We start from the raw sequence: 27,505 nt of genomic DNA, 5'->3' as shown, positions 1-27,505 counted from the left end.
TGGAGCAGGTTCTAATGGAATCAGATGTTTCCTGCTCCAATGCCTTCCTGTTCTCAATCTTCTTTCATTCACCTTGTTCAAAAGTCCTCATCTGGTCAGACAATGCCTATGATCTCCCGGCTTTGGGCATGTTAGCATATAGCATGCATTTTGCCTTGCATGGGGCCACACAAACATCTGCTCAGTTCATGGCAATGTCTCCCTCCAGGGAAACAAAGCTGAGATCTGATGGGCCAAAGTGCTCCTCCCTAGGTCCCTCCATTTCCATGGCCCACCTATGGGAAGACTTAAGTCCAGAGCTCTATACAATCTGGCCCTGGAATGCTGCATTGTCCCTCTTCCACACACCTCTGACTTAGAAGTCCAAACCCGCTGCTTCACATGCATTCAGCTTCACCATCTGACTCAGTAGCAGCATGCAGCCACCATTTAAAAATCTAATTATGGCATGGTGTGCTTCCATAAGCCTTTTCTTAACCACAACACCCATTTAATAATCACCTCTGCTTCTGAAAATACAGATCTGTCAGTGTGTGTGCAAGCCCCTGTCTCTCATGACCAGATCTTAACCCTTCGGAAATCAAGCCAGCACTGGAACTATGTGGGATGTACACGCCTATTTACCAAACTAGCTTCATACACCCCGGTTCTATTTTTTTCATATGTTTCTAAGGTTTTCCTGTGAGTCTTCCAAACCACAGGCATTGTTAAAAGATTACATACATCAGTGATAAAGACATTGCCTATCCTTTCTACTCTATGTGCTTTTGTAGCACATCACTTTAAAGCACCCATTTTAATTGAGATATTGGTGAAAGGTGCTTTTACAATTCTTACGAGCTCTGCTTTATGTAGGAAAGTAGTATAACTGGCATTTACACGTGAGAAAAAATGACTCACTGCGGAAACATAATAGTCTTAGACACTAATCACCTTTTCTTCATAATACCACCCACTACTTGCTTTCCTGTAATTCAGCCTGGGAGGCAGAGCACTGAGCAGAGTGTTTCGGTTGTCGGGACTAGGCATGGGTCCATTCAGGACATGCTGTTTAGTTTAGTTTATTTATTTGTAAAGAGCAGCCAAACCCTGGGGTATCTGGGCGCATTAAGCTTGGAGCATGACATAGGTTGCACATACAAAGCACAATGTGAGAGAATGGTTACACGTGATGAGTATAAATACATTGTGAACACCAGGTTACAGAATGGTCATGGCAGAAAGACAGCACATATGTTCTATATACAGTGATTGGAGCAGGCATGCCTGACTACAGAAATGGCCAAGTTACAGAGTGGTCATGGCAGACCGACAGCACATATGTTATATATAAAGTGATTGGAGCAGGCATGAATGACTACAGAAATGGCAGGTCTGAGAAGCGAGTGATTATCATTGCTGGGAGAAAAGCAGATCCTTCACCTTAGCTCTAAAAGACCAAAAGGAAGATTCAGCTCTGATGTCTGTGGGGAGTGAGTTCCAGTACTTTGCTGCTAGCAAAGGGAAGCTCGTTCCACCAGCTGTTTTCAAGTGAAACTTCAAAATGTTCAGTTGGTGTAAGTATGGGGCTCTTGTAGGTCTGGTGGAGCACTGTCTTAAGAATTTGTCAGAGAGGTATTGGGGTGCTGTCAGGGAAAGGCATTAGTGCGTGATGACAAGGCCAGGGTACGTAGTTTAATTCTGTCATGTATTGGAAGCCATCGAGCATCATTTCTGAAGGTGGAGATGTGGGTGGTATGAGGTAGGTTAAGGGCGCATATAAGGGCATTGTTCTGAAGAACTTGTAATCTGCTCAAGTTGTAATTGGTGGAACTGAGAAATAATGTGTTACAGTAATCCAGTTTGGACAGGATCAATGCCCTCGCTAGGGTGAGGCAGTTGTTAGTGAAAAAAAGGGTTTGCATGCATTGATAAGTTTATTAGTGTAGGCAGTGGTGGAGACAGTAGAGTTTATTTGCTTTTTGAGCGAGAGAGTAGAGTTAAGATAGACATCCAGGGTTTTGACTTCTTTAGAGACTTTTATGATGTTGCCGTCAATAGTGAATGACTGGTATTGGGGGGTCAAGCTTGTTAAGGCGGGCCTGGGGACCGGCGATCAGCAATTCAGCCTTGTCGTCGTTTAAGCAAAGGCTATGGATAGCCATACACGCCTGGATTTCAAGGTAAATTTAATTTAGTTTTACGGTATCTTTTTCATAGCATCCGGAAAGGGTAATGAGGACCTGGGTGTCGTCCGCGTACTTCGAGACATGCTGTCTCATAAACTGAAAGCCTTCTAGAAAGGGAGGCTAGAGATAAACGTTTCGGGACAAAGAATGTTAAAGGAATGGTTCTCTTATTTGCAATGGTAAAGCAGCCTTCTCAAAAACCTGTTATATGATTTTGCATGGCTTACAGGTAAACCCAGGAAAAGGAAGAGCAGTTTCCAAACCGGTGCCCTGCTCAAAGCCACCTGTGCACCCAGATGACAATCATATACCCTGCACAATGAAAAGTGGTACAAAGGTAAATAATATATGTTACATTATCAGTTCTTTCACCAGTAATCAAACATAATGTGGTCATCTAACTTCATCTGCGATAAGTACCAACCTGCAAGCCACCTTCCCATCACTGACAGGCCATTGCCAGATGCCTTTCAACTATACTTCTGCCTATCCCCATGCTAGTTCCATCATCTTCATACAGGACCCTAAACCCTTAGCACCACCGCTCCACAATGACACCCCCCAACCTACCTCCTCCCTCCATGTCCCCACAACACTGCATCAGCACTCTCCTCTTGCCCCCTGTCTGCCCTCCCAATCTCCCCGCAAAGTCACCCCATCTAATCCCTTCGTTCACTCTAGCCACCATCACCAAGCACTGCCTCCTCCCTTTCCCCACCCTCTACAGACACCACACAACCCCAAACCACCTCATCACATCCCTTTGCACCAGCAGCACCCACAGCCACTCTCATGCACTCACTCACTTCCAAATTTCCTATGATCCCAATAACTTCTCCCACTTCCGTTTGCTCCTCCTTCCTGCAACCTCGCTTTCCTGAGCCCGTCATACTTTCAATCCTACCTCTCACCCCCACCCACTCATCTCAACCCTATCCCCTCCTCTAAAATAGTAAATCCATTACATTACCCCATCTCCCTCTTCCTCATCCTAGTACCCCAATACCCCACCTGTCTCTTTCTCCTTCCAGTACTACATTACCCACAAATCCCTCTTCTTTGTCCCAGTATCCCAATAGAAATCTCTTGCATATCCGACACTTCACTCTTCCTTGTCACAGTAACTCATTAGTAACCCTACCTTTATTGTCACCTCCCTCTTCCCAGTAACCTATGAGAAAGCCATTACCCAGTTCTCCATTAGCCCCTCTTCTCTCTTCCTCGTCCCAGTACCCAACTGTAGTCTGTTGCATTACACCCACCTCCCTCTTTCTCATCCCAGTATCCAAATATTAATCTGCGGCATATACCCACCTTGCTTTTCCTCCTCACAGTACCCCAACAGTGATCCATTGCATTACCCCCACCTCCGTCGTCCTCATCCATTGCCCCCACCGCCTTCTTACTTGACCCATTACCTCATTGGTAATATGTTAAATTATTGCCACCTCACTCGCCCTCCTACCTGTACTCCATTACCCCGGCTTTCCTCCCCCTTGTCCCAGTACTCCATTACCTCTACTTCCCCCTTTCTTGTCCCAGCACCCTATTAGTATTGCATTACATTAGCCCCTCTGTCTTCCTCGTTCATACCACCACCTCCCTCTTCCTTGTCACAGTATGCCATTACCCCTCCTCCCTCTTCCTCATCCAGGTACTGCATTATCTTCATTTCCCTTTCCCTCATCTCAGTACCCCATTCATAATCTGGTGCATTGTGCCCACCACCACATCCCTTGTCGCAGTACTACATCAGTAATCTTTGCATTACCCTCACATCCCACTTCCTCTAACCAGCACCCGAATAGTGATCTGTAGCATTACCCCCACATCCCTCTGCTCATCCCATTAACCAGTTAACAATACAATACGTTATTGCCATTTCTTTGTGCTTTTTTCTTTTTTTTTCTTTTATATAGCACTACAAACCCTCAGGTATCTGAGCGCTGCTTATTTCTCACAGTGTGTGGTGCTCCTTTATCGACCTCGGAAGGATGAAAGGCTGAGTTCGGCCCTGCCGGGATTCAAACCTGCGTCAGCAGCCTCTGCACAGATGTCAAAGCGAGTGCTCTACTCGCTGTGCTACCTGACCAGCTCTGTCTTCTTCATACCAGAACTCCATTACCTTTGCTTCCCTCCTCCTCGCCCAAGCACCTTATTAGTAATCTATTACATTACCCCCTTCTCTCTCTTCTTCATCCCAATACCCTAATAGTAATCTGTTGCATTACCCCACTCTCACCATTGTCCTAGTACCCCATTAGTAATCTGTTACATTACTGCCACTACAATTTATCTCATCCCAGAATCCCATTAGTAATGCATTAAATTACCCCAAACTCCCTCTTACTCATTCCAGTACTCCATTACCCACACCTCTCACTTCCTCATCTCAGTACTCAAATAGCTCCAGCTTCTTCTTCCTCCTCGTAGTACCATATTTGTAAACCATTGAATTTCGCTTACCTCTCTCTTCCTTGTCCTAGTACCCCATTAGTAATCTATTGAATTACCTCCATTTCCCTCTTATTCGTCCCAGTACTCCATTGTCATCATCTCCCTCTTCCTCATCCCAGCACCACATTCATAATCAGTGCCTTGTCCCCAACACCATATTCCTTGTCACAGTATTACATTTGTAATGTGTGGCATTACACCTACATCCCTCTTCCTTGTCCCATTACCCTGTTACTAATGTGTTGCATTATCTTCATCTCCCTTTTCTCATACCGGTACTCCATTACCCCGCTTCCCTCCTCCTTGTCTCAGTACCGCATTACTAATCCATTTCATTACTCCCACCTCCCTCTTCATCATCCCGGCACCACAAGAGTAAGCTGATGTGTTAACCCACTCTCCCTCTTTCTCGTCCCAGTAGCCCATTAGTAATCGATTACATTACCGCTAAATGCCTCTTCCTTGTCCCAGTATTCCATTATTCCTGCTCTCTCTTCCTCAACCACGTACCCCATTAGTAATCCATTACATTACTACAACCATCCTTTTCCCAGTACCCGACTAGTAATATTTTGCATTACTCATACTTCTCTCCCTCGTCTCACTAAGCCAATTGTAATGTGTTGCCTTACCCTCATGCCCCACTTCATTAACCAGGTACCCTCTTAGTAATATGTTATATTATTACCACGTCACTCTTACTCCTATGTTTACTCCATTACCCCTGCTTCCCTCTTCCTCCTCCCAGTAACCTATTAATGATTTATTACATTCTCCCTCTCCATCTTCCTTGTCCCAGTACCCCATTAGTAATACATTAAAATAAACCTATCTCCCTCCTCGTCCCACTACTCCATTACCCACATCACTCTCTTCCTCATCCCAGTACTCCATTCATAATCTGGGGCATTGCCTCCACCACCGTATTCCTTGCCCTAGTACCACCTATTGCATTATCCCCAACCCACTTCCTCACCCCATTACGCCATTTGTTATGCGTTACATTATCTCCATCTCCATCATCCTCATACCAGTACTCCATTACCTGTCTCCTTCCTCATTGTCCAAGTACACCATTGTTATTCTGTTGTATTACCCAGACTCCCTCTTCCTCATCCAAGTCCCCCATTAGAAATCCATTGCATTACCAAAACCACCATCCTCCTTATAATTGTACCCAATTACCCCAAAACTCTCTTCTGCAGTTTACTACTCCATTACAACTGCCTCATTCTTCTGCTTCGCAGTACCCCATTAATGATCCATTGCATTACCCTGCTTCACTCTTCCTCATCCCAGAACCCCATTAGTAATTGCTTCCATTACCCCACTTTCCTCTTTCTCGTCCCGGTACACCATTATCGGCACCTCACTCTTCCTTTTCCCAATATCCTTTACCCCACCTTCCTCTTCCTTGTCCCAATACCCCATTAGTAATCTCTTTCATTGCCACCACATCACTCATCCTTGTCCCAGCACCTCATTAACACGCCTCCCTCTTCTTCATCCTATTTCTCTATTACCCCACCTCACATTTGATCGTCCCAATACCCCATTAGTAATCTGTTGCATTTCCCCACCTCCCTGTTGCTCATCCCAGTACAATATTAGTAATTCACTGCAATACCACGACAACCCTCACAACCCTTTCCTGACGATGTAAGGCAGAAAAAGAAGAACTGTAGTTTTCATGCGTAAAATCTGTCATGGTTTTGCTATTAATCCCATATTAACTTGCGTGAAACCTTATTGCTCTAAATACTAGTCTTACACATTTCTTTTCACTATTAAACATTAATTACTTACCTACTCTAGTACAAAATCATCACACTGAACTAAATACAGGTAAAGCATTTTCTTTTCGATAATGCACAAAATGGACAATCCTTTCCCAGATACAATAAGGGACCTCATCACAAGTTGGGCTTCAGCCCTTAAATGCGGTGGTAACGCTATTACTGCCACATTTAAGGGTTGGCCCAATCACGAGTTGGGCAGTAAGTTGGAGCTTTACCTCCAGCTTTTTGCTGGAGGTAAAAATATCCACTTACTACCACATTTTGGCTGTTTTCGGAGCTATTACCACCAGCTCAATTACTGCCAGCGTTATTAGTGCCTTGATAGCGGTGCACTAGACATCGACTAGTGACCCGAGCTTCATGCCCTAGCAGAAATGGATTGTTAATTGGTTTCCTGTTGAACGCAGCTGGAGAAGGTCACTTAACACTTGGCTGTTTGAACTTTTTTTTTTAACTTTGTTTATTTTTGAACAAGGCAGGATGACAATTACATAACCACTTGCAACATCATTAAAGCATTTTAAGCATGTTAACCCCCAGGCACTTTCCCACGCCCCTCCCCCTCTCTTTCTCCCCCGAGGTCCGGGCTCCTCCCTCTGGGGCCGTCTGTCCCGCGCCCCGGCCACTATGTGTCCCTTTCGGGGTTTTCTTGGTCCTTCAGGGTCCAGCGAGCGTTAATGGGTTTATAGGTCAGGGCTGGGAATCGCCGGTCATATTCCAGAACTGGGGCCCAGATGTTCTGAAATCTGTGCAGGGCACCCGCCTTTGCCGCCGTTACCTTTTCCGCCACCAGAATGTCCCAGAGTTTCGTCCACCACTGGGCCATAAGAGGGCCTTCTGGGGACTTCCAGGCCCGGGCCAGGGTTGTTTTCCCGGCTAGTAGGCACTGGGTCAGCAATTTTGCTCTATTGCCGGCTCGTGGGTAGATCGTTGGGATCAGTGCTCCCAGCAGGCGCTCTAGCGGGATCGCTGACCCAGTGTTTTGCGCAATGGTCTCTAGGAATGTCTTCCAGAATTGCTGACTCCATGGACATGTCCACCACCACATGTGGAAAAAAGAGCCTGGGTGACCGCACCCTCTCCAGCAGAGGTAGTCCACTTGGGGGTTCATGTGATGAACTCTGAGGGGCGGGTAATACCACCGTAGCATGATTTTGTAGGGGCTTTCCCTATTTGTGATGCAGGTGGACGAGGGGTGCGTCCGGGTCCAGATGTCCACCCATGTCTGGTCTTCTATCAGGTGACCCAGGTCCGCTTCCCATTGGGCCATGCAGCGCGTTCTCGTGCTCAGGAAGTCCCCTAAGAATCGCCTGTATAGGATAGATATCATCCCGCGAGCCGGGAGGTCCCTGAGTGTCAGTTCCAGGGCAGTAGGGGGGCACTTTGCTGCCTGCAGAGTTTGGGGGTATGTGCACCAGTGACACAGTTGAATATAAGTGTATCTGTCTCTTTCCTGGAGTTGGAATTTTTCTTTACATTGCTCGAATGTCAGGGGTACCCCCTCCCCGTATAGCTGGTCTATAGTTTCGAGGCCGCCGTTTATCCAGTTTTGGAAATTGCGGGGGCTCGTGCCAGGCGAGAAGGCCGGGTTAAAGAAGATCGGGGATTGAGGGCTCAGGCCTCTCGGGACCCCCTTCCATTTTAGCGCCCAATCCCAGGACTTTAAGGTGTGATTATTTGCCAGGAGAAGGTCTCCCCAGTGTGTTCGGAGAGGGGGTGGGATGTGTGGCAAGAATCAAAGTGGTAGCGGTATTCGTGACTGTTCCAGCTCCACCCATCTGGGGCGGTTTGTGATTGTCTGCCATGCATGGATTTGCGCTAATTGGGCTGCCACCCTGTAAGCCTGTAGGTCCGGGACTCCCAGATCTCCCAATTTGGAACCCCCCAATAGCGTTTTTAGGGGGATTCTCGCCTTCTTACCTCTCCAGATAAATTTCAACATCTTCCTCTGTAGGTTTATGGAGGGCTGGAGTGGGGATCGCCACTGGGAGGGAGGTGCAGGTGTAAAGGAATCTCGGGAGGAGGTTCATCTTGCATGCTGTTATGCGCCCTAGCAGCGAGATCTCCTGCGTCATCCATCGTTTCAGGTCACCTTCCAGTTCCCCGAACAGCCAGGGAAAGTTTGCCTTGTATGTGTCTTTCGGGTCCGCTGAGATATAGATCCCCAGATAAGGGATCACCCTTTCTTCCCACGTGGTTGGGCACATTTTAGCCAGTGGTTCCCGTTCTCCCTGGGTGAGGCCGATGCTTAGGGCCGTAGACTTAGCGAAGTTTACCGAAAAGCCGGAAACCTCGCCATAGCTGTCTATCTCTTCTAGCGCGTGTCGGAGGGATGAGCTGGCTTCTGAAAGCATGAGTAAGACATCATCGGCATACAGAGCGATTTTATGTTAGGAGGGGCCGACCTTCGGGCCTTTGATCTGATTGTTGAGTCTGATTCTTTGGGCAAAGGGCTCCATGGTCAGGGCAAACAGCAGTGGGGACAGCGGACAGCCCTGTCTAGTCCTGCAGGTCAGGGGGATTGGGACGGAATTGTGTCCATTGATTCTCAGGAGCGTCTTCGGGCCAGTATAGTTAGCTAGTGCCATTGATTGGAATGTTGCCCCAAAGCCGAAGGCCCCCAGGGTGTTTTTCATAAACGTCCAATCCACCCTGTCGAATGCCTTGGTCGCATCTAGGGCCATTAGGACCAACTTCTGGGAGTTCCGGGCAGTAAGGTCCACCAGGTTAAGAGTTCTCCGGATGTTGTCTCCTGCCGCCCGATGTATGATGAAACCTGCCTGGTCTGGCTGACTGATCCCCGGTAGGATGGGTCCCAGGCGGTTCGCCGAAATTTTGGAGTATAGGTTCGAATCAATGTACAATAAAGCAATCGGCCTGTACGAGGCTAAGTCTCGTGGGTCTTTCCCAGGTTTAGGCAGGAGGATGGTGGTCGACTCCTGCATCGAGGGCGTCACAGATCCTGTCTCCCTGAAGGAGTTAAAGAGTGTGACCAGTGGGGGAACCAGTTGGGGCCTAAATAGTTTATAGAACCTTGCTGAGAATCCATCTGGGCCCGGGGCTCGTGATTTGAGTGACTTGAGGCTATTTGAACTTTTAATGTTTATGTTTTCCTTTGAGAATGTATATCAATAAAGAAAGTCAATTAATAAAACAAATAACAGAACATTGTTGGTTGTCAATTTTGAATTCCTATTTGAACATCAACTTGGTAATAAATTAATGATTTAATCTAACACTAAACCGAATATAGATTGTGTTAAACATGATTTAATGACTAGGACCAACATTTCTTTTCATTTGCATACAAACCGATCAAAGTTCAACCAATTTCATTCTTCCTTTGACCACAAATGTATACCTAGGCACTGATGTTTTAATATGTCTTCTAAGTAGAAAATGTTGTATAATTTAGACTACTTAAGTAATATATTGTGTGTTCTTCTTAGGTATTAATTAAACCCCAACCAGTTCAGCATACGCTACAAGAAACAAAGGAGCCTGTATAGAACAAAAAGGTAACTTGCCTGTTATTGCCAATGAATATGTGTGTAGTTGAAAGCAAGGCCTTGCAACCCCTGTGCTGAAACAAAACAGGCGCAAAGGGTTGCACGTGCATATTTCCTGAGCCTCTCCTGTGTGACATGCCAGGTCAAGTCCTATCAATTAGCACCTGGGTGGAAACAAGGTTTTTGGGCACACCTGAGAATGCTCAGGCTGTGAAAAGCCACTCTTTCACTGGGGCTATATAACCAACAACTGGATATACTGTATAACTATTTGCACACTACACAATCCAAATAATAAATTAAAAGAACATCTTGGATTGTGAAAAGCAATTATTTAGAAGATAATGGCATGTGGGGTTGGATGCACCATATTGTAATGGCCCCCAGTGTCAAGGTAATGGGCCGAGTGCAGTCGGTATATCACTGCTGGACTGCAGGCCATTGCCACATGGTTCAGCACACGGTCACATGATTCAGCTCGCGGCCAAAGCTATTAATGCCATAAGTACCCATCTGGTGCAGGCAAAATTGTGCTTAGTGAAAAAAAAAGACAAAAAGTAGGGGAAAAAAGCATGATCCGGAAAATCAGGTACACACGAGACAACGTCCCTTGAAGGGCAGATGGCACAGGAGCAAGGAGCTGAGGTGGAAGGTGGGAAGAGGAGGCAGAGCTGTGCAGGTACGTCATTTCACCAAAATGCCAAGGGTAGCGGAAGTGACATCACATGACCCTTAACCTCTGATGACATCACAGGAAGTGATGTCATTTGACCACACCCCGTAGTGACATCACAAGCAGTGATGGAACACGACCGTTTATCCCTTGAAAAAACAGCAAGTGACATGACATAGCATTGTTTCAAAATACATTATAAAAAATATGGTTAGAATATCACTGTAATGTGATGCACATTTCATACAAGAATGGAACACCATCTGTATCGACAGGAAAAAAAATGCTATAACTGCAACTTGTGAAAAGCAAAATACATAGTCCGAAATGGATGCTTATTCTACTTTACATGCTTTTAGAAGGATTTTGTTTGCATTGTGAATTTGAGGTGTTTAAGAACATACCAAATCCGTGACTCACCCCGTGAGGGTGCCTGAATTAAACGTTTAATGAGTCTAGCAATTATTGGATAGACTCCCAGAAAGACAAATTATGTGTTATTTCTAGTCTTTCTTATTAAGGGTCACTGCTCAAACTGTTACACTTGTGGAACCTCCTGTTTTTTTAAGAAACCTGAACAAGACAGCCAGCCACTCTAGAAACAGAGGGGAGCTTCCATTGGTTTTTGTTTTTAGGGGTAGCAAGGGGGACCACAGGGGTAGCAAGGGAGACCAGAGGGGTAGCAAGGGAGTCCTCAGGGGTCGCAAGTGTGACCAATGGCAACTCCTAAATGACATCCGTGGAGCTGTGAGCAAAAGATACAAACTTGGCAGGGACATTGCGAGGCACAGAGAATGAAAATGTTTGGCGCGAAGCAGAACACGGTGTAAGCAGGCTCGTTCTGGCAGAGAATGCCCAAGTCCTCCATTATCTCATTGGTCTCTCACTCTCCTAGGGTAAAAGTTACCTGCATGCCCTTTAGATCCATTATTGGCTGAATGTTTCATTTATTTATTTCTTTATTTCAATTCTTAGTTACGGGCCAAAATCGCCCGGAGGCCTCATGGCGCACGATACAGGTCAGTAAAAGAAATGGTTATTAGTTGACGGATACTGCAATGGATATTGTCTGATCGGCCTTGTAATCAGTTCAGATCCTATGAGATGAGCAATAGCACTTGCCACCCAACTTCCTTCTGTCTTAAACTAGTAGAAGGGAATTAGGGAAATACTCTTGTGAGAAATGTAAATACTCCAACTAAATCTTATTATTTTCTTTTTTTAATTAACTTGCACAAAAAGCAACACTTTGTCGAAAGGAAGATTTCACAATATCTTTCTCTCAAAAATGTTCCATTCTCTGAAAAATGTATGATGTGTCAAATGTTTGTGCACCAAATATGTGTGAAACTTTGATGCTTACTGTCTTGAACATCATTCTGAAGGAAGACTGGAATTGACTTTCTTTTTTAAATTACATTCACATCTAAGCATTAAGAAGCTTGCTGTTTACCCTTGCTCTGTATCCTCAGCCTGACCTGACGCCTCTCTCCATCTCGGTCTCTATGGAACGTATTGGATATGTCCAAGGGTTGCAAGCCGATCCTCCATGCGGCCTCCGAGAACTCCTTTTGATCGCAGCATCTTTTTGCCACGCTGTTGATCCCCATAAGGTTACTTGCAGGTTTATTAAATCTAGATCCGGTCCAGTTTTCTCAGCGAGATGGCTTCTCTAGACATCTTTCACATAGTGGCTGGGCTCCCCTTGCAGACACACTACAACCTCTCCTTTCCATATCAGCACGCTGGATTGGTTTCTCAAGAGAGTGCTCAGTTTGTCTTCTGGCTCTAAATTGTTAGAAATCTGGAACCACTGACGGGTTTGTGCAGGTCAGGCTGGAATAAGCAGCACATTAGAACTCCCTTGTGCCTTAAATTTCAGGTCAGTTTTGAGGAGTTTGCAGTTGAAGCCTGAACTTCCAGCTTGACGGGCAAAAGATTTGATAATCAGTACATGGGACGAATGCTTGTTGTCATCAGCATTTGCAAGCCCAGAAATTGGAAATCTTAAAGTAATGTGGCTGGCATACGCAGATTACTTCCTTTTATTTGATTGCACTCAAAAAGACCTACAAAGTCTGATCATTGCTTTTTCTAATTTTGCAAAGTTTCATAGTCTGAAAGTCAATCCATTTAAGACAAACGTTATTCATTGTGCAATGCGGAAATGTGACCCCAAGTTTAGCTGGAGTTTGGAAATGGTGCTGATTTAGTTTGTCGACTATCTTACTTATTTGGGATTTGCTATTCAGAAAAAATCAATAAAACAGCTCACTAGAGAACAGTTTAAAATATGCATGATTGCCTTGTTAAATCAGTTACGTCAAATTGATTTCAAATACGGCAAATATTAATTGCACCCCGTACTCAAATTCTTCAAAGCAAGGTGGATCCTAAAAATCTCTATGGGATTGAATTGACAGATTTTGGGATTCTGGATTACGTATGCGTCCTGTAGGGAATGATGTGGAGGAAGATTCTTCAGGTCTCTACCAGTGTCCCCATTTCAGCCATTAGGTACAAGCTTGGAACTTCCTCCCTAAAAGTTAGGGCGTGTTGGAGGTATTTAAGCTTGTATAGAAAAATTGTCTGCCCAACCAAAAATTCCCTGTTTCTCGATTTGAAAACTATTTTCGAACCATTGGGGGGCAGGTATATAATGCCTTTTCTTTGTTTTGCCTGTGACAACTTACGATGGTTGGGTCAACAGTTGTGGACCTGGTTACCGACCCATGTAAAGTAAAAAGGTGGTTATATTTACATGACTGGTTCAACACTGTGGACTCTATGCATTCTTATCGATCTCTAAATCAGTTAGGGACTTTAGCTCAGTATCTCTCAATCTATCCAGATATGGAAGTAAGAAGAGGTTTCTTGCTTTTCTGCTGGAATTTAACTTTAACAAAAGAAGTATTGATTTGATACAGTCTATTGGGCCCCGATCAAGGATATTGTCGATTTTATAAGAGGCAACAGCACAAGGAAACATTAAGACACTTTGTAAAAACATCAGCTGCGATCCATGTTTTTTGCAGGCGATAAATAAACTATGTGGCAATATTGTCTGTCAGGGAGAACTACTGCAATAGTATTGGCTGTGACTGTTTTTTTGGATTCTTTGAAAATGGAAGAGGCCTACCTACATCGTAATGCACTTTAATCTGGTTCTTGGATACGGTTGACCATCATGTCATGTAAATTACTGTGATATTGTTAGGCACTTGTCAAATTCAGTGTCGTCAGTTGGTCGATTTACTCGAAAATAATTATTGTCAGAAAAGATGTGATCACTGACTTAAGGTTATTTAAAGAACTACTTTGGGATATGCATAATGTTTGGCAGGTCAATTATATGATTAGTTTTCTGCACTTTAGCTGAAATTGAGTATGTAAGGATGACATCTGTACTGATTTTTTATTAGGAGTGGATTTTAATGATGTAAACATGTGTAGTAAATTAATTGATTTGTGATATTGAATTTTTTAAATGATTGTTGTTAAACGTTTCATATGTTTTAATTATGAGGATGAATTTAATGTGATTAATTGTTTTAAAAATGTGTTAAAGGTTATTGTTCTAACCTAATAACAATTACAGAAATTTGTTAAAATCATCAGTACATCAGGACATACATTATGTCGATATTCAGGCCGCAGATGTAGACCGGCAGAAAGTCAGCTGTCTTTCTCAGCATCACTTTAGTGGTTGAACTCGGGATGTTCTTATCCTCTATCCATGTCATTTCGACTGGCCAATCAATCTTCTGAAGTTAGAACTCATCTGGGTCTGACTCAAAACCATTATCACCACCTGAATGTAGGGTTGGCCAGGCATGGTGTTATCCCCAGTCTCTGCTGTCTACTATGTGGTTTCAAATTCGGATTTCCTAGTAAGAGTCTGGACCCCCTGTAGTGCATATGGGATCCTATTAGGAGCTGGTCTTCATTGGCTAGGCCTGGAATCCCACTTCTCACACCATTTCTCTGTCGCATAAGTGGCTAGGTTCACAGACCAAAAAAACAAGAAAAATTAAGTTTAGGGTTGTTAATTAGGCAACTAGGGCAGTGTGGGGTGTGGTAGGTAAGACAGAGGAAGTGGACACAGGGGCATATTTCACACTATTTTATTGAAGAAAATAAAGAAAACCTGTTCTAGTCCCTACTTCTAAGATGAGTTACCGTTGCTACAAAATAACAAAAAGGTGCTTGTAGGATGTCTCAAAACTAAAGTCAATCCTCCATCCCAAACTAAATCTAACCTAATGCTATGCTCTTCTATGGAAAAGAAGATAGAAGAAGGATGCTAAGGTACAGCTTAGTTAACGGTTACTTCACCCCAGATTTCAAAATGTCTCTTGAGTTGCAAAAAATCAAAGAATGTCTAAAATGAAAAAAAATGTTCAAAAACAATGTCCTCACCATAGGATTGTATGCCTTCACTAGGGCTATGCAGTTTTACACTGGGGGTCTGGGTACCCCTCGTCCAAGAATTTTCAATCCTGGCCTTCTAACCTCACACCTGATGTTCCCGGATACATACTGTGATTCCACGAAGTGGTTCTCTGTTTCTTCACCTTTCTGTGGTTTTTTACTTTTCTTAGCCCTGGGTGGGCTCTGGGTAGTTCTGGCCCAGATGACTGTTTGGTTTTGTTCATCCCGTCCTGGGGTATGTACTCGGTTTCCCTGATACAGGCTACAGACCTCTCTGGCCTTTCTGCTGCTGCAGTTTTGATCACTCTGTCCTAAGATAGCTCCTTGGTTTGTGCTGTTTCAGTTTCCCCATCCTGGGGCATGCTCTTGGTGAGCTCTTCTTGGGCTCCTCTGGCCCCTTCCATGTCGCTGCTGTAAGCAGTCTCATCCTGCTGGGAGCGCAGTAGTCCTCATTCCAGGACAGTGGTGCCTCTCTTCTTCAGTGGTGGTGATATAAAATTTGATGATGATATTATTTGATATGGCATTTATAACGTGCCTATACACAAGGGTTTCAAGGCGCGACGAGGCAAGGGAGGGGGACCAGAGGGAAGACAGACAACGATCCTACTAGGCCAAGTGTCATTCAGATCGCGCAAGCGCATGGGAAGGGGGATGGGGGAAGGTGCAGGGGAGAGGAGGAGGGAAAAGTGTAGTACATGGGATAATAGAATAACCATAAGTAAGTATGGCCAGCTGGTGGCAAGTGCAAGGGCAAGTGCAGACATCCAGTGTCAAGTGCTGGTAGTTTGACTGTAGGGATACAGAGACAGTCCTGAGTGCTGCGGTTGCCAGGAAGGCCTTGCAGGTGTGCGACTGGCGTTGGAGAGGACCTGGGCTCGAGATCAGAGGGTGGCCAGGTAACCAGTGCAGTTATGCCAGGGATTCAGCAGGGGAGAGATGGAGAAAAAGCAGAAACAAAGAGAAAGGTTTTGAGGTCCTTCCGGAACCGGAGATGGTTCTCCTCAAGTTTCAGTGAGGCAGGGAGGCTGTTCCAGAGGTAGGCCCCATCCGAAGCGAGAGATCTACCGCCAACCTGTTGCTTGGAGAAGCAGAGAGAGTTCAAGGTAGTGAGGACCCAGGCCCCTGAAGACCTTGTTGACAATGCAGAGGGTTTTGAACTTAATCCATCGAAGCCACTGGGAGCCAGTGCAGAGATTTAAGTCCTGGAGAGATGCGATCCATGGGCTTGAGGCCAGGGACAATTCTTGCAGTCCTGTTCTGGATAAGTTGCAGAGGGCGGAGAGTAGAGGCAGGTAGATTTAGAAAGAGGCTGTTGCAATAGTCCAGCCTAGAGAGTACCAGAGCTCTGGAGACAGTGAGCTTCTGGGGGAAGGAGAGGAAAGGAAGAATACCTCTGAGGAGGTGCAGCTGGTAGTGAGACTTCTTAGAAACGTCTGAGATGTGAGGTCAGAAGGAGAGTGTGGGGTCAAAGATGACCCCAAGGTTTTAGCCTCACAGGTGGGCGCAGGAAAAGCCTCACAGGCGCCACTTCCTGCCTCAGTGTCCCCTCTCTGGCTCGAGGTTGCAAATGTTAGATGAGTTTGTATGTTTCTAATATGAGTTTTTCACCTGATCTTGTTGGAAGTCTGCAGGGTTCATAACCCACTTCCCACTCACCCACGTTCATCTCATTTCTCAGCTACACCATAGCTCAAGGCTCACGTGAGCTTGACAGGAAACAGTATAGATCAAGCGAGTGTCTGAATGGCATAATCCATTATTCCCTTCACGCCACTAAACACAAGATACAGTAGGGACCATTGGGAAGTCCGGGTGGGAGATCAGACTGATACGCCACTGGCCCTAAGGTAGTTCTCTTCTAATATGAAGCAGAGTCTAGACAGTATGGAGAAACATTCAGTATATTTTAATCCGAGAGGTAGGGATAACTAGGTTTGATTTATAATTGTGCATTTAGTCATGCGAGAGGGATGGCCCTAGAGTCCATGACAAAACTGAAATAATACCCTTGAACTGCCTCTGAACCTTGGATGTTCTTGTGAGTCATTTGTGATATTCATCTTTACTAGGTTGTACTCTTAAAGAGGTAGGATTAAAGAAATGCATCAGATTCCATTTTAGTAGCCAAACATTGCTTCTCTTAATTAATAACTTCCTTAGAATGTTTCTTGCTCGCTTATCAACTGTGCAAGAGGTGCCAGTCAATCGGGTGGTCATGAGCGGCAGCAGAATCTTCAGTAACTGCCCATGCATTTCCTGGCCACCTTAGCCTTAATGCGGGTCAGCCATATTTTTTTGCTGGTGCCCAGGCTGCACTCCCCCACACACTACCCTCACCCCACACAGCAGCTCTCCCACTCCAGAGCTCTACACATTCCTCCTGTCCACCACGTCGATGCATGTCACATCTTCTAGCTACACTTCAAGGCTATCCATGTCCTGGCAATAGAAATAGAAAAGGAACTAGTTCCCTCTACCATTTCTTTTGGCAGCTCAACTTTGGTTTTGTAGTTTTTTCTTATGGCAATCAGGTAGGTGTGAGCAGCACAGTGCCTATTTCCCCGAAAGAAAACAATGATTAACAACACCCTGCATGGATGTCCAGGGTGCTAACAGCATTAACTCCCTCATTAAAGTAGACATGGCTGGTGAAAGCCCTGAGACCTTCTTAACTTGGACTGCCAGGCCGTGACAGCCTTTATCCACCCTCCAATGAGGGGGTTAAATCTATTATCAAGACCTGCACCTTAATTCAAGGACACGCCATTGGAATTGCATCCGAGAGAAGGCACATGTGCAGAACTATGTACATCGGGTGGCAGTGTTTGAAAGAACTGTAGCTTCCCTGTGTGCTTTGATTTTTGAGTTACAGAACCCTTTTCAAGAGCTTCAGGTTAGCAAAGTATTGGCCACCAGAGGGGTGTTATGGATGAAGATTCAAATAATCTTGCAAAACGCAAACACATAAACAGAAATGTCACCAACGCAGTATATTGATCTTGTGCATTTGGAGCACTCCAAGGATACCTTTTGAGGTAAACATTTACAATGAGTATTAAGGGTATATCTTAGAAACCCTGTGTTATTTTAGTAGGCAAAAAATATAAAGAATATAAACAGGGTGTAGACAGTGTGGGTGAATATCTTTGTGTGGTGTTTCAGGCTGGCTTGTCTTGAGGCATCTTCCACTGTCTTCAGTCATGAAGAATGTGGATATCTGTTAACATTTCGAAGATGAAAAAAACAAATGGAGAAATGACCTAATTTTTGTGACCGAAAAATGAACATGACTTTTTGCTTTTTGTACTTTTTTTTATAATATGGGGGGAGACCACCTGCACCACCCCTTCACCCCTCTTACCCTAACTTATATGCATAACCCACGCCCCACCTATCATTTTCTGTACATGTACAAAAGAAACTACCTTTTTTCGGTCAACAAAAATTAGGTCATTTCTCCTTTGTTTTTTTTTCATTCATCTGTTTCTATGGATTCAGAAGAATGCATCAACAGACTGTAATCCCTCTGAAGTAACCGAGGTGCAGGAGGGGTATCACCTGAAACCATGCACTGTGAGAAAAGCTGGGCACCTGAATTGATGAGTCGGGATAACCAATGCGAGGTCCATGGTGCAACTGGAGTGACAAAGCCATTACCTGAATGGTGGAGGGAGACATAACATTAAGGGAATGAAGGGTGAAGGCAAGACAAAGATCGGCTCTGCATAATGTTCCCATTCAAGATAATGTTGCCATTTGGGGCCTGTTCTGTTAATAGTGGAAGGGTGATGGCCTATGAGAAATAAAAGTGATGAGAGAAAAGACTTTTTACACCCACAATTGTATGTATTCCGCCTTGCTTATATTACAGTGCAGCTGAGCATGACAGCCATTAAGAAAGTGTGCCATAGTCTGCTGGGGAAGGGAAAATGAAGATTGTCTGGACAGACTCGGATTACCCCACCAGATGTTTCCATTCTTTGGCATGGTCACATTAATTTTTGAGGATCCTTCATTGAGCTGATTAGAAAATAGGAAAGGGATTTGACTTATAAAGATGAGCAGGATGAAGCTACTCCATGAGAAAGAAAACTTCAGAGTATGGCATCTTGAACCCTCAAAGGCACACACATGCATCTTAAGAAGAGGCAGCAGAAGCGGAGAGGTCTGAAGAGAGTTTGGTATTTTGTGAGATCACAGTCCCTGACAAAAGAGGTCAATAACAAGATGGTTTTCTTATTCAGGCTCCTCTTTAGTGGACATTTTATGCATTCCATTGTTGTGGCAACAACTTGGTGTGGATATGGTTCCATGTCATCCTCATTGGGCTGGGTGTTGGCTGTGGCTGATGGTGACTCTACTGGCTTGTAAGACACTAACAATTGGCATAGCAATGACAGCAGGACTGGTAATTGGAGTTAAATGAATGGAGTGGCTTGTTTGAACTGTACAATCCATGTTGCAGGGAATTAAAGATGTATTGCTCTCCGACCCCATAAGATGTTTTGATGTTCATTTCTGGTAACTGTTGGAGATCCATTTCAGAGGTTTTCTTTAAAAGAAGAGAATTATTTTCAAAGGGAGCATGGTCCCTCTACACCTCTTCTTGTACCATCCTATCTGTGTTGGGTGGTATGTAGAAAAAATATTAAGTGGTAGAAAAAACCTACAAGAAAAGGAACTGGGGTTCATGAAGGAATGTTTTCTATAATGGGAAATGTATGCTTACATTATTTAGCTCTCATTTAGAGTGGGAGTATAAACAGTGAAATTTAAATATTTAACACAGTGTGTGATGACTTCTATAAAAATGTATGATCCGCCTGTACTGATAATCTCTGTCAGCAACACCTCAGACTTCTGCACACAGATAACGTGTCTTTAACTTGCATTTTTCCAACAGGCATCTTATGAAGAAGCATACATCAAATATGACCAACTTGCCTTTTTGGTGGCCTACTCAGTAACAGGCAATTTACTGCGAGCCCGCACACTATTTCAAGAGTGGATGGGAAAGAAACATGAGCAATCACATCATCGGCTGGATCTTGAATCTGCAAAAGGCATTGATGTGCAGGAGACTGACCCGCCGGCACAGCCGTTTGCTTTTGATAATACAAGCTCAGCCACAGAGGAGTCAGCTACAGAGTCACAGAATGATTTGCAGAGCGAAATCCAAACAGGAGAGATATTTGCCCACGCAGTTATATTAGAAACGATTTGTGAAGACCCTCAAGAATGTTTACCTTCCGACACTTCACTCTCCACTGCATCCTCTTCTGAATCTGAAGAGTCCTTTGATGAGGAAACCCCCAGTCTTGCGACCAAAGGAGATTGTCAGGGTTCAACCATTTACTCTGCGGAACTCTTGGAATGCATCCTCTGCAAAGTTCTATCTGGAATATGCACGTCTTGTGACTGTCCCATGGAGAACAAACAATATGAAAAGTCATTATCTCAGATATTGGGCAATTTTTTAAATTACATTTCACTTTGTCTTGCAGAAAGCCATGTTGTTATTGTAAGAAATATGGAAATAATTGACTGTTTTCCATCTATTGATAACTATGGCATCAATTTTGTTGGAGATACTGTTTTGAACTGTCTTTTGGAACACTATGGATCTGCCTTTGAGGTTTACAAAACCTTTACTGAGGGCAATAATATGTTTGTCAGATTGTTAATTGACTTAATAATAGACAAAATGTCATCCACCTTTTCTTTTGAAAGAGATGCTTTCATAGAGGTAGCACTCACTTCACCCGCAGCTCTGAAGACAGACTTTATGATCCTGAAGATTTTAAAGGATGTTAGGAAGGGAAAAATTATCTGCGAGACTACACCAATAGAGTCTGTTGGCACATGGTTACACTTCCACCTACCAAAGATAGTGTCAAACATCCTGTGTCAGGTCTCCAAGATCAGTCAATACTCTGAAAGCCAACCAAATGTATCAGAGGATGAATGTGCTCAACTCTCTCGTCCACTAAGGCACAAAATAATGAACCTCGTCACTAGTGGATCAACATGGATCATTAATAGGTCCATCCTGAACACACGTCTACATGATGAAAGACATTTTGCGGCTGTTGCTTATGAAGTTTATTTGCATCTCCTGCAGTTTGTGCACACCCCAGAAGCAGTGGCAGAATCTTTGGCCACTGGAAAAGAATTTGCCCTTGATGTATTGGCCCAAGCAATCATTTCGGATATAAAACTTTCTCTACAGCCCCCAGTGCCTTGCAAGGTAATCATCTACTATTGCTATTATTCTTTTTTTTATTATTTTTATAATAATTGATATTATAACTGATATTATTATTTAACAGTTACGATTCTCCTAACAGAAGCAGAGATAGTTACGATGCAAACATAGTCCTTCACATGATGAAATGCAAAACAACACAATCTGGAGAAACCATGCATTGATCTTGCAGCTATTAGAGTGAAGGGAAACTCTATAGTAATCTATATTTCTTATACAGAAATGAAATAGGAGTTTTTCTGTAGTAATCTCGTTTTCATGGGTGGCAGATCTGATGGGAGGTGAGATGATTCTGGGAGGGCATTGACAGAACCAATGGGAGGGGAGAGGAGGTGATTTTGGGAATGGATTTCCACTAAGTGCTGACCTAGAGCAAGGACAGATCACACAGGATGCATTGGGACACATACACAATTTGCAAAACTCCTCTTGCTTTGACCAGAGACATTGGGGGATATTTAAATGGAGGAAATCTGGTGGCAGACAGATCCACTCATTTATCCATAAAGGTTATTCTAGGATTATTGACTTAGTAATCACCCCTGAATCATACTTGAAAGACAACACAGGCAGAAATACCCTCTAGACACAAGGCATCACATTTGCAGGGGAGAAGGAAAAGCAGAGGCATTGCAAACCATGATGTATTCAACAACTTTCCACTTAGACACCCTGGGGCAGATTCTCAAAAACATTTCTGGGCGCAAGTGATGAGATGCGAGAGATATTTGGAAGCAAGTACCAACCTTTGATGCCCTGTAACTCAATCTAGCATGCAGCCAACAGTAATCAGAGGAGAAACAATAAAATTAGACTCAAACATTGGACAAATTAATCATCACTCCAACAATTGCTAGAAAAACTACTGGAATTGGAAAGGAAACACAAAAGCACTAGTGCACATACTATTATATAATGAGACAATTGAAATCATAAAGGGTTCATTAGAAACATTGCTGGCTGAAGGTGTTTTTAACTAAATTCCAAACCGCTTTACCTTGACAAATAAAAGTTTAATAGGATGTGAGCATTTCACCTTGAAATTATGCAAACCAAACATTTCATCAAATGTATTAGCAACTCTGACGGAGTGTGAAATATATAGAATATCTCAAAATAGAAATCATAAGAGACTTTTCCCAAGGCCCTACAGAAAAAAACTGTTTGGAAACAATCTTTTAACAGAAGTATTTTAAGGAAAGTTTTTCTGTCCAAAAAACAATGAAGGACTTAGAGCAAAATTAGAAAATTTAGAAAAAAACATTTAGTAGGAGATTTGGAAGGCAATCACAACATTATCTAAGAATAAAGCCCTTGTTCCAGACAGATTCACTGCATCATTTTAATGCATTTTTAGAAACACCTGTAGTTTCTCTTACTATGCAGCCCACAAGCTCAATGGTGAATGACGACTGACCCCCCTCTTTATACAGCTCTCTCTCTCTTTCTCTCTCTCTCTTTCTCTCTCTCTATCTCTCTCTCTCTCTCTCCCTCTCTCTCTCTCCCTCTCTCTCTCTCTCTCTGTCTCTCTCTTCCCCCTTCTCTTTCTATCTCTCTCTCTGCTCTTCTCCCTATTCTCTTTCTCTCTGTTAGGGAAAGAATGGGGTGTATGGGCTTTCTCTCTCCCCCTCCATTTCTCTTTCTCGCCTTTCTCTCTTGCTCCTATGTCTTTCTGCTCCTCAGTTATATCTCCCTCTGCCTGAGCTTGAGGAATGCACATCAGAATATTGGCAAGTAACTCTGCCAAAGCCTTTGCCAGCACAGGTTATGCATGTGCTCCATTCGTATGACCTGCCTATTTCCCTTTCTATCTCATCTCCTGTTTTCTCCAACTCCTCAATGCCACAAAATAATCTGGCCAACTGCACCTACACTCCTAGTTTTCCTCAGTGGATGATTTTGACATTTCACCGCTCTGGATTCTTTTCTTTTATTTCTCACCTGGCCTCAAGTATTTGAAAGTCTATGTTGAGACACTTATTCTCTTTGACTTTTTTTACTCTTTCTACAACCCCCTTTGGATTTCTCTATGGGCTCTATCATGAGCTGGTCAGTATCCCGGCTCTAATTGTGCTGGGAGACCGCTCAACGCAATTTGCATTACCACTATCGGTCCGGCGCAATTTGCTCTGGATCACAAATAATGGTAAGGCAGACCCAGTGGAGATGGGTGGCACTATTACTGCTGGCGCAAAAATCGCTGGCGGTAACAGAGCTGAAAATGGCCATACAGCTGGTGCATTCACCTCCAGCTCTGAGCTTCAAGTGAATGCGTCCCGTTATGGCCATACTCATGATTGGGCCAGCCCTTAAATGCGGTGGTTAAAGGTTGGCCCAACTGGTGATGAGGCCCCATGTCTTCTAATCTGTTCTAATTTCTTGCCTTAACGTGTATTCGATCTCCTTCGCTCTCTCCTCTCACTGACATATCTCTTCCATCTTACCTCTCTCACCTCTCCTTTAGTTCTCTTCTGCTTTCCTCATTCTCTACACTTGCCTCAAGATCTAACAAACATTCTTCACTCCCCTTGAGAGTTATTTTTTCTATTCCTACTCCTCCTGTATTCTTCTGCCTTCTGACTTTCCCACTTTTGCTCTTCTCTCCTGCTCGTTCTGCACTCCGCTTTTTCACCTTTTTCATCTCACTCTGCTGCTGCTGAGCCTTTTCCAGTCTTCACAACACCTGCTTCAACTGATCATGTTTTTTATGCTTTTGAGCACCTGTCTCATAGATCTGAATATGACAGATTATATTCAGCTGTGGCGCAGATCCTACTCCATGCACAGATTAGTGACTGCAATTTAAATGTATATGATTTCCTATACTAAGCACGCAACTGTAGAAAACATTTCCCTGTGCGTTATTAAAGCTGAACATCCAATTTTTATAATAGTTTATATTTATTATGATGTTCCTTTAAGGTCAAGTGCTTCTTTAATCAAACAATCTCTGTCTATTCAAAAAATGATCTCCATTGATTCACTCCAATTATATTCCCAAAAATTCATTTCATAATAACATTTCTGTCAATGTACGTTACAATCAATTACTTGGGAATTGCCCAGATTAGTTAGAATGGACTAACCCTTAAGCCACATTCTAGCAATTTCTGGTTTGACCAATTACCCAACTTGTTCCCAAGAATTACATTGTCACATCAATTATGTTGCGATAAACCTTAATCCCACCTGATTCTAATGGTTAGATCAGTCAATTATGTGGCTCAAAACCTTAAACCAACAAGTGCTATGACCATAAAGTCTTTTTCAATGATAATCTTGGCTGTTTCAAATTCAACATGCATTTCATAATATGCAAAGTCTTGCTCCAATTTTGGTCAACTTTATTTGCCTCTTTACAAGATTTGTGGTGCAGGAAAAAAGTGGCAATAATTTAATTACAGACACTTTTCCCACACCGCCAAATTATATGTTTTAGCGGAATTACCTTTTTTAGAACACACCAGCATACCCTTCACATAAAGGGGTTCTCCCTTCTAAAATGTTTAACAATAGAACTGGTGCCGAAAGTTGCTTCACGCTGGTCATAAACCCACTAGCTTAATACTTTGTTTAAGTCCTATAGTCACTTGGAGCACAAGTTTAACAAACTAATGGACACTACTTAGTAGAAAAAATATATATTTTATTTATCAATTACGCTCGAATTTTAAGAACACCGTCGGTGTAGGCACTCTATTAATAGATAGTCCTTCACCAAACATTTAAAACAAATAATTCATTGACAGAAACAAATGCAACGACTGAAACCTCCATTTGGAAAGCTCATAGAAACATATTCTAAAGATGTTTTTGGCTTTAACAGGGTGATGTGTTGTGTTGTTTCTCACATTCATTCAGACTTAGCTTCACACACCTCAGTTCGACTCGTTTCATACATTCTCATATACCATAATTTATCACATTCTCATTCAACACACAAATAGTGCCGACATGTTTCTTCCCAATTTTGTTGTGTTTATAACAGTTGTTAGGGAATTCTTCAGGGGCTAGTGAAGAAAGATCAGGCAGTTTGGCAAATAGTGTTTCTGTCGAAAGTACAATCTAAAACAGTAGTATTAATTGCTACAAACAATCTTATTTTAGAATTTTCAAATAAGATCTAGATGGTCTCATCATTTATATGGGGTATTATTCCCCTTATCTTCCATCGAGTTGGAAAAGGATCATCGCCTAGCGGGGAGCAACAAGAGAAAAATAGGCTGATTAGTGACCTATTATCGCTGCTCAACTCTACAATCTGTCATGTTTCATTAGTGACAGTTGAAGATCAAAATCCCAAGCACCCATTGTGTGGTATTCAAGGAACAAAGGAGTGCAAGTGATGGTTGATATCAGGTTATAGTGTATTACCTCAGCCCCATATTTTATCTGGTGAGAATGGAGAGGTACATAAGGAGGAAGGAAGAATAATAGCTTTGGACCTTTCGATGTCCTATCTGCACCTTGTGTGTGAGTGAGATCAAAAACATCATTCACTTTTGAAATTGGTCTTTTTCACGTTCCTTGTTGAGGTGGAGTTATCGGAAAAACTCAATCTCCTCTCTCTATTGAGTAGAGTGGCTAGAACGTTATCAGGGGCTACAAGGAAGAATATTATGTTTTCATGTTATGAACTAGAAAATAATGGCTATTAAAGCATATTTATTACACCAGTAACACTTACTTAGTTTCTGGTATTCATCTAGGCATGGGACATTCTAGAACGTCAGTGTGGCGTCCAGTTCGGCGAAATAGACTGCATATATCACATGACCGGTTCTGCCGGTATCTGCTTTTGTGTAGTCTCGTGTCTTCTTTCTAGGGTTTAGAAAGGGTTAAAAATTAGTCCAAACATGTTCCATCCATGTGTGTTTAAGGCTACTGCAAGTTAGCGGAATTACCACCTGTGGAATTACTGTGTGGTAAATCTACTGATTTAAAGAGGCAAAAGTGGCAGATACACGTCCATCTTGTAGCTGGTGGTAAATCCTCCACTTTACCTCCAGAAATACATGCATTTACCACACAGTAATTCCAGAAGCGTGAAATCCACCAAAAATGGATTCCAAAAATGGGGACTTATCACCACCTTTAAACCTGTAGTAACTCAACAGGACTAAATGGTGTAACAGTAATACAATTGGGTGGTATTACGGCAGATTTACTGCTGGAATAGGGAGGAGAGCTCAGGGGCAACACGCTCGACTTGGAAGAAAGACGACGCAGAGCAACACAGGTTCGATCCCTGGGTCCGCGGTTAGAAACCACAAGGGTATTAAGTGTGTTATGAGTAACCAATTTTATATATATATATATATATATATATATATATATATATATATATATATATATATATATATATATAAATAATACCGCCAAACTCATAATGCATTCTTCTAAATATTTTACTCAGTTTAATGTGTAACTAAAATTCAATAAATAACATATGAAAGACAAAGGAGATATGGGGGAAGAGGAACAAAACATTCTAATAGTAGTTTGATAAACATTCTCAATCTTGGTGTACTTAATGTTCCAGAGACCCCAACTATAGTGTTACCTAATGTTATATCATAATCTTGTGTACAACAGGAAGACCTGTTGTATGTTTATATACTTCTACTTCCTCCTCCATCAATGGTCTGTGAGATTAAACATAATTGTTTTCACTACTTCAAATGTTTGGGTATCCCAGTATTTTTCTGTTTTATAAATTGAGAGATCAATTGTCTTATCTCAATTATCAAGTTTAAATTCACTGCCGAGCCCATAACACTGTTTCCGGTGCCTGACATCCCGGTACCACTGGCATATCATAGGCAAGCAGCGGAACAGTAAATCCCCATTTCCATGGGACACTGAAGGAATGGCACCATTGTTGACGGCGCCAGTGTTTTAGTGAAAACACTGCCGGTAGGGGCCTGAACACCCAGCAGGTCAGGCCTGCTGGCAGTTATGTGCCCCTAGCTGCAAACTCGCAGTTTGGCAGTCCGGAAAGGGTGCCGGTATGTTGCTACCAGCACTCTTATTTCCAGACCGCCAAACTTGGAATGATGCCCTATGTAATCTGGTAGTAAGCAACTATATTCAGGGAATTTTTTTTACTTCTGGAAACTGATATTGTGTTGGTTGGTTTTATGAACTTTAAATCCGAAATAAACTAAATGAAAAAAAGCTACCGTATTCTATTGCACACA

The sequence above is a fragment of the Ambystoma mexicanum genome, chromosome 1p (genome assembly GCF_040938575.1).
Source record: "Ambystoma mexicanum isolate Mex_15411 chromosome 1p, UKY_AmexF1_1, whole genome shotgun sequence".
Taxonomy (NCBI): Eukaryota; Metazoa; Chordata; class Amphibia; order Caudata; family Ambystomatidae; genus Ambystoma; species Ambystoma mexicanum.
The sequence above is the reverse complement of the archived record's forward strand: the minus strand, read 5'-3'. Positions refer to the sequence as shown.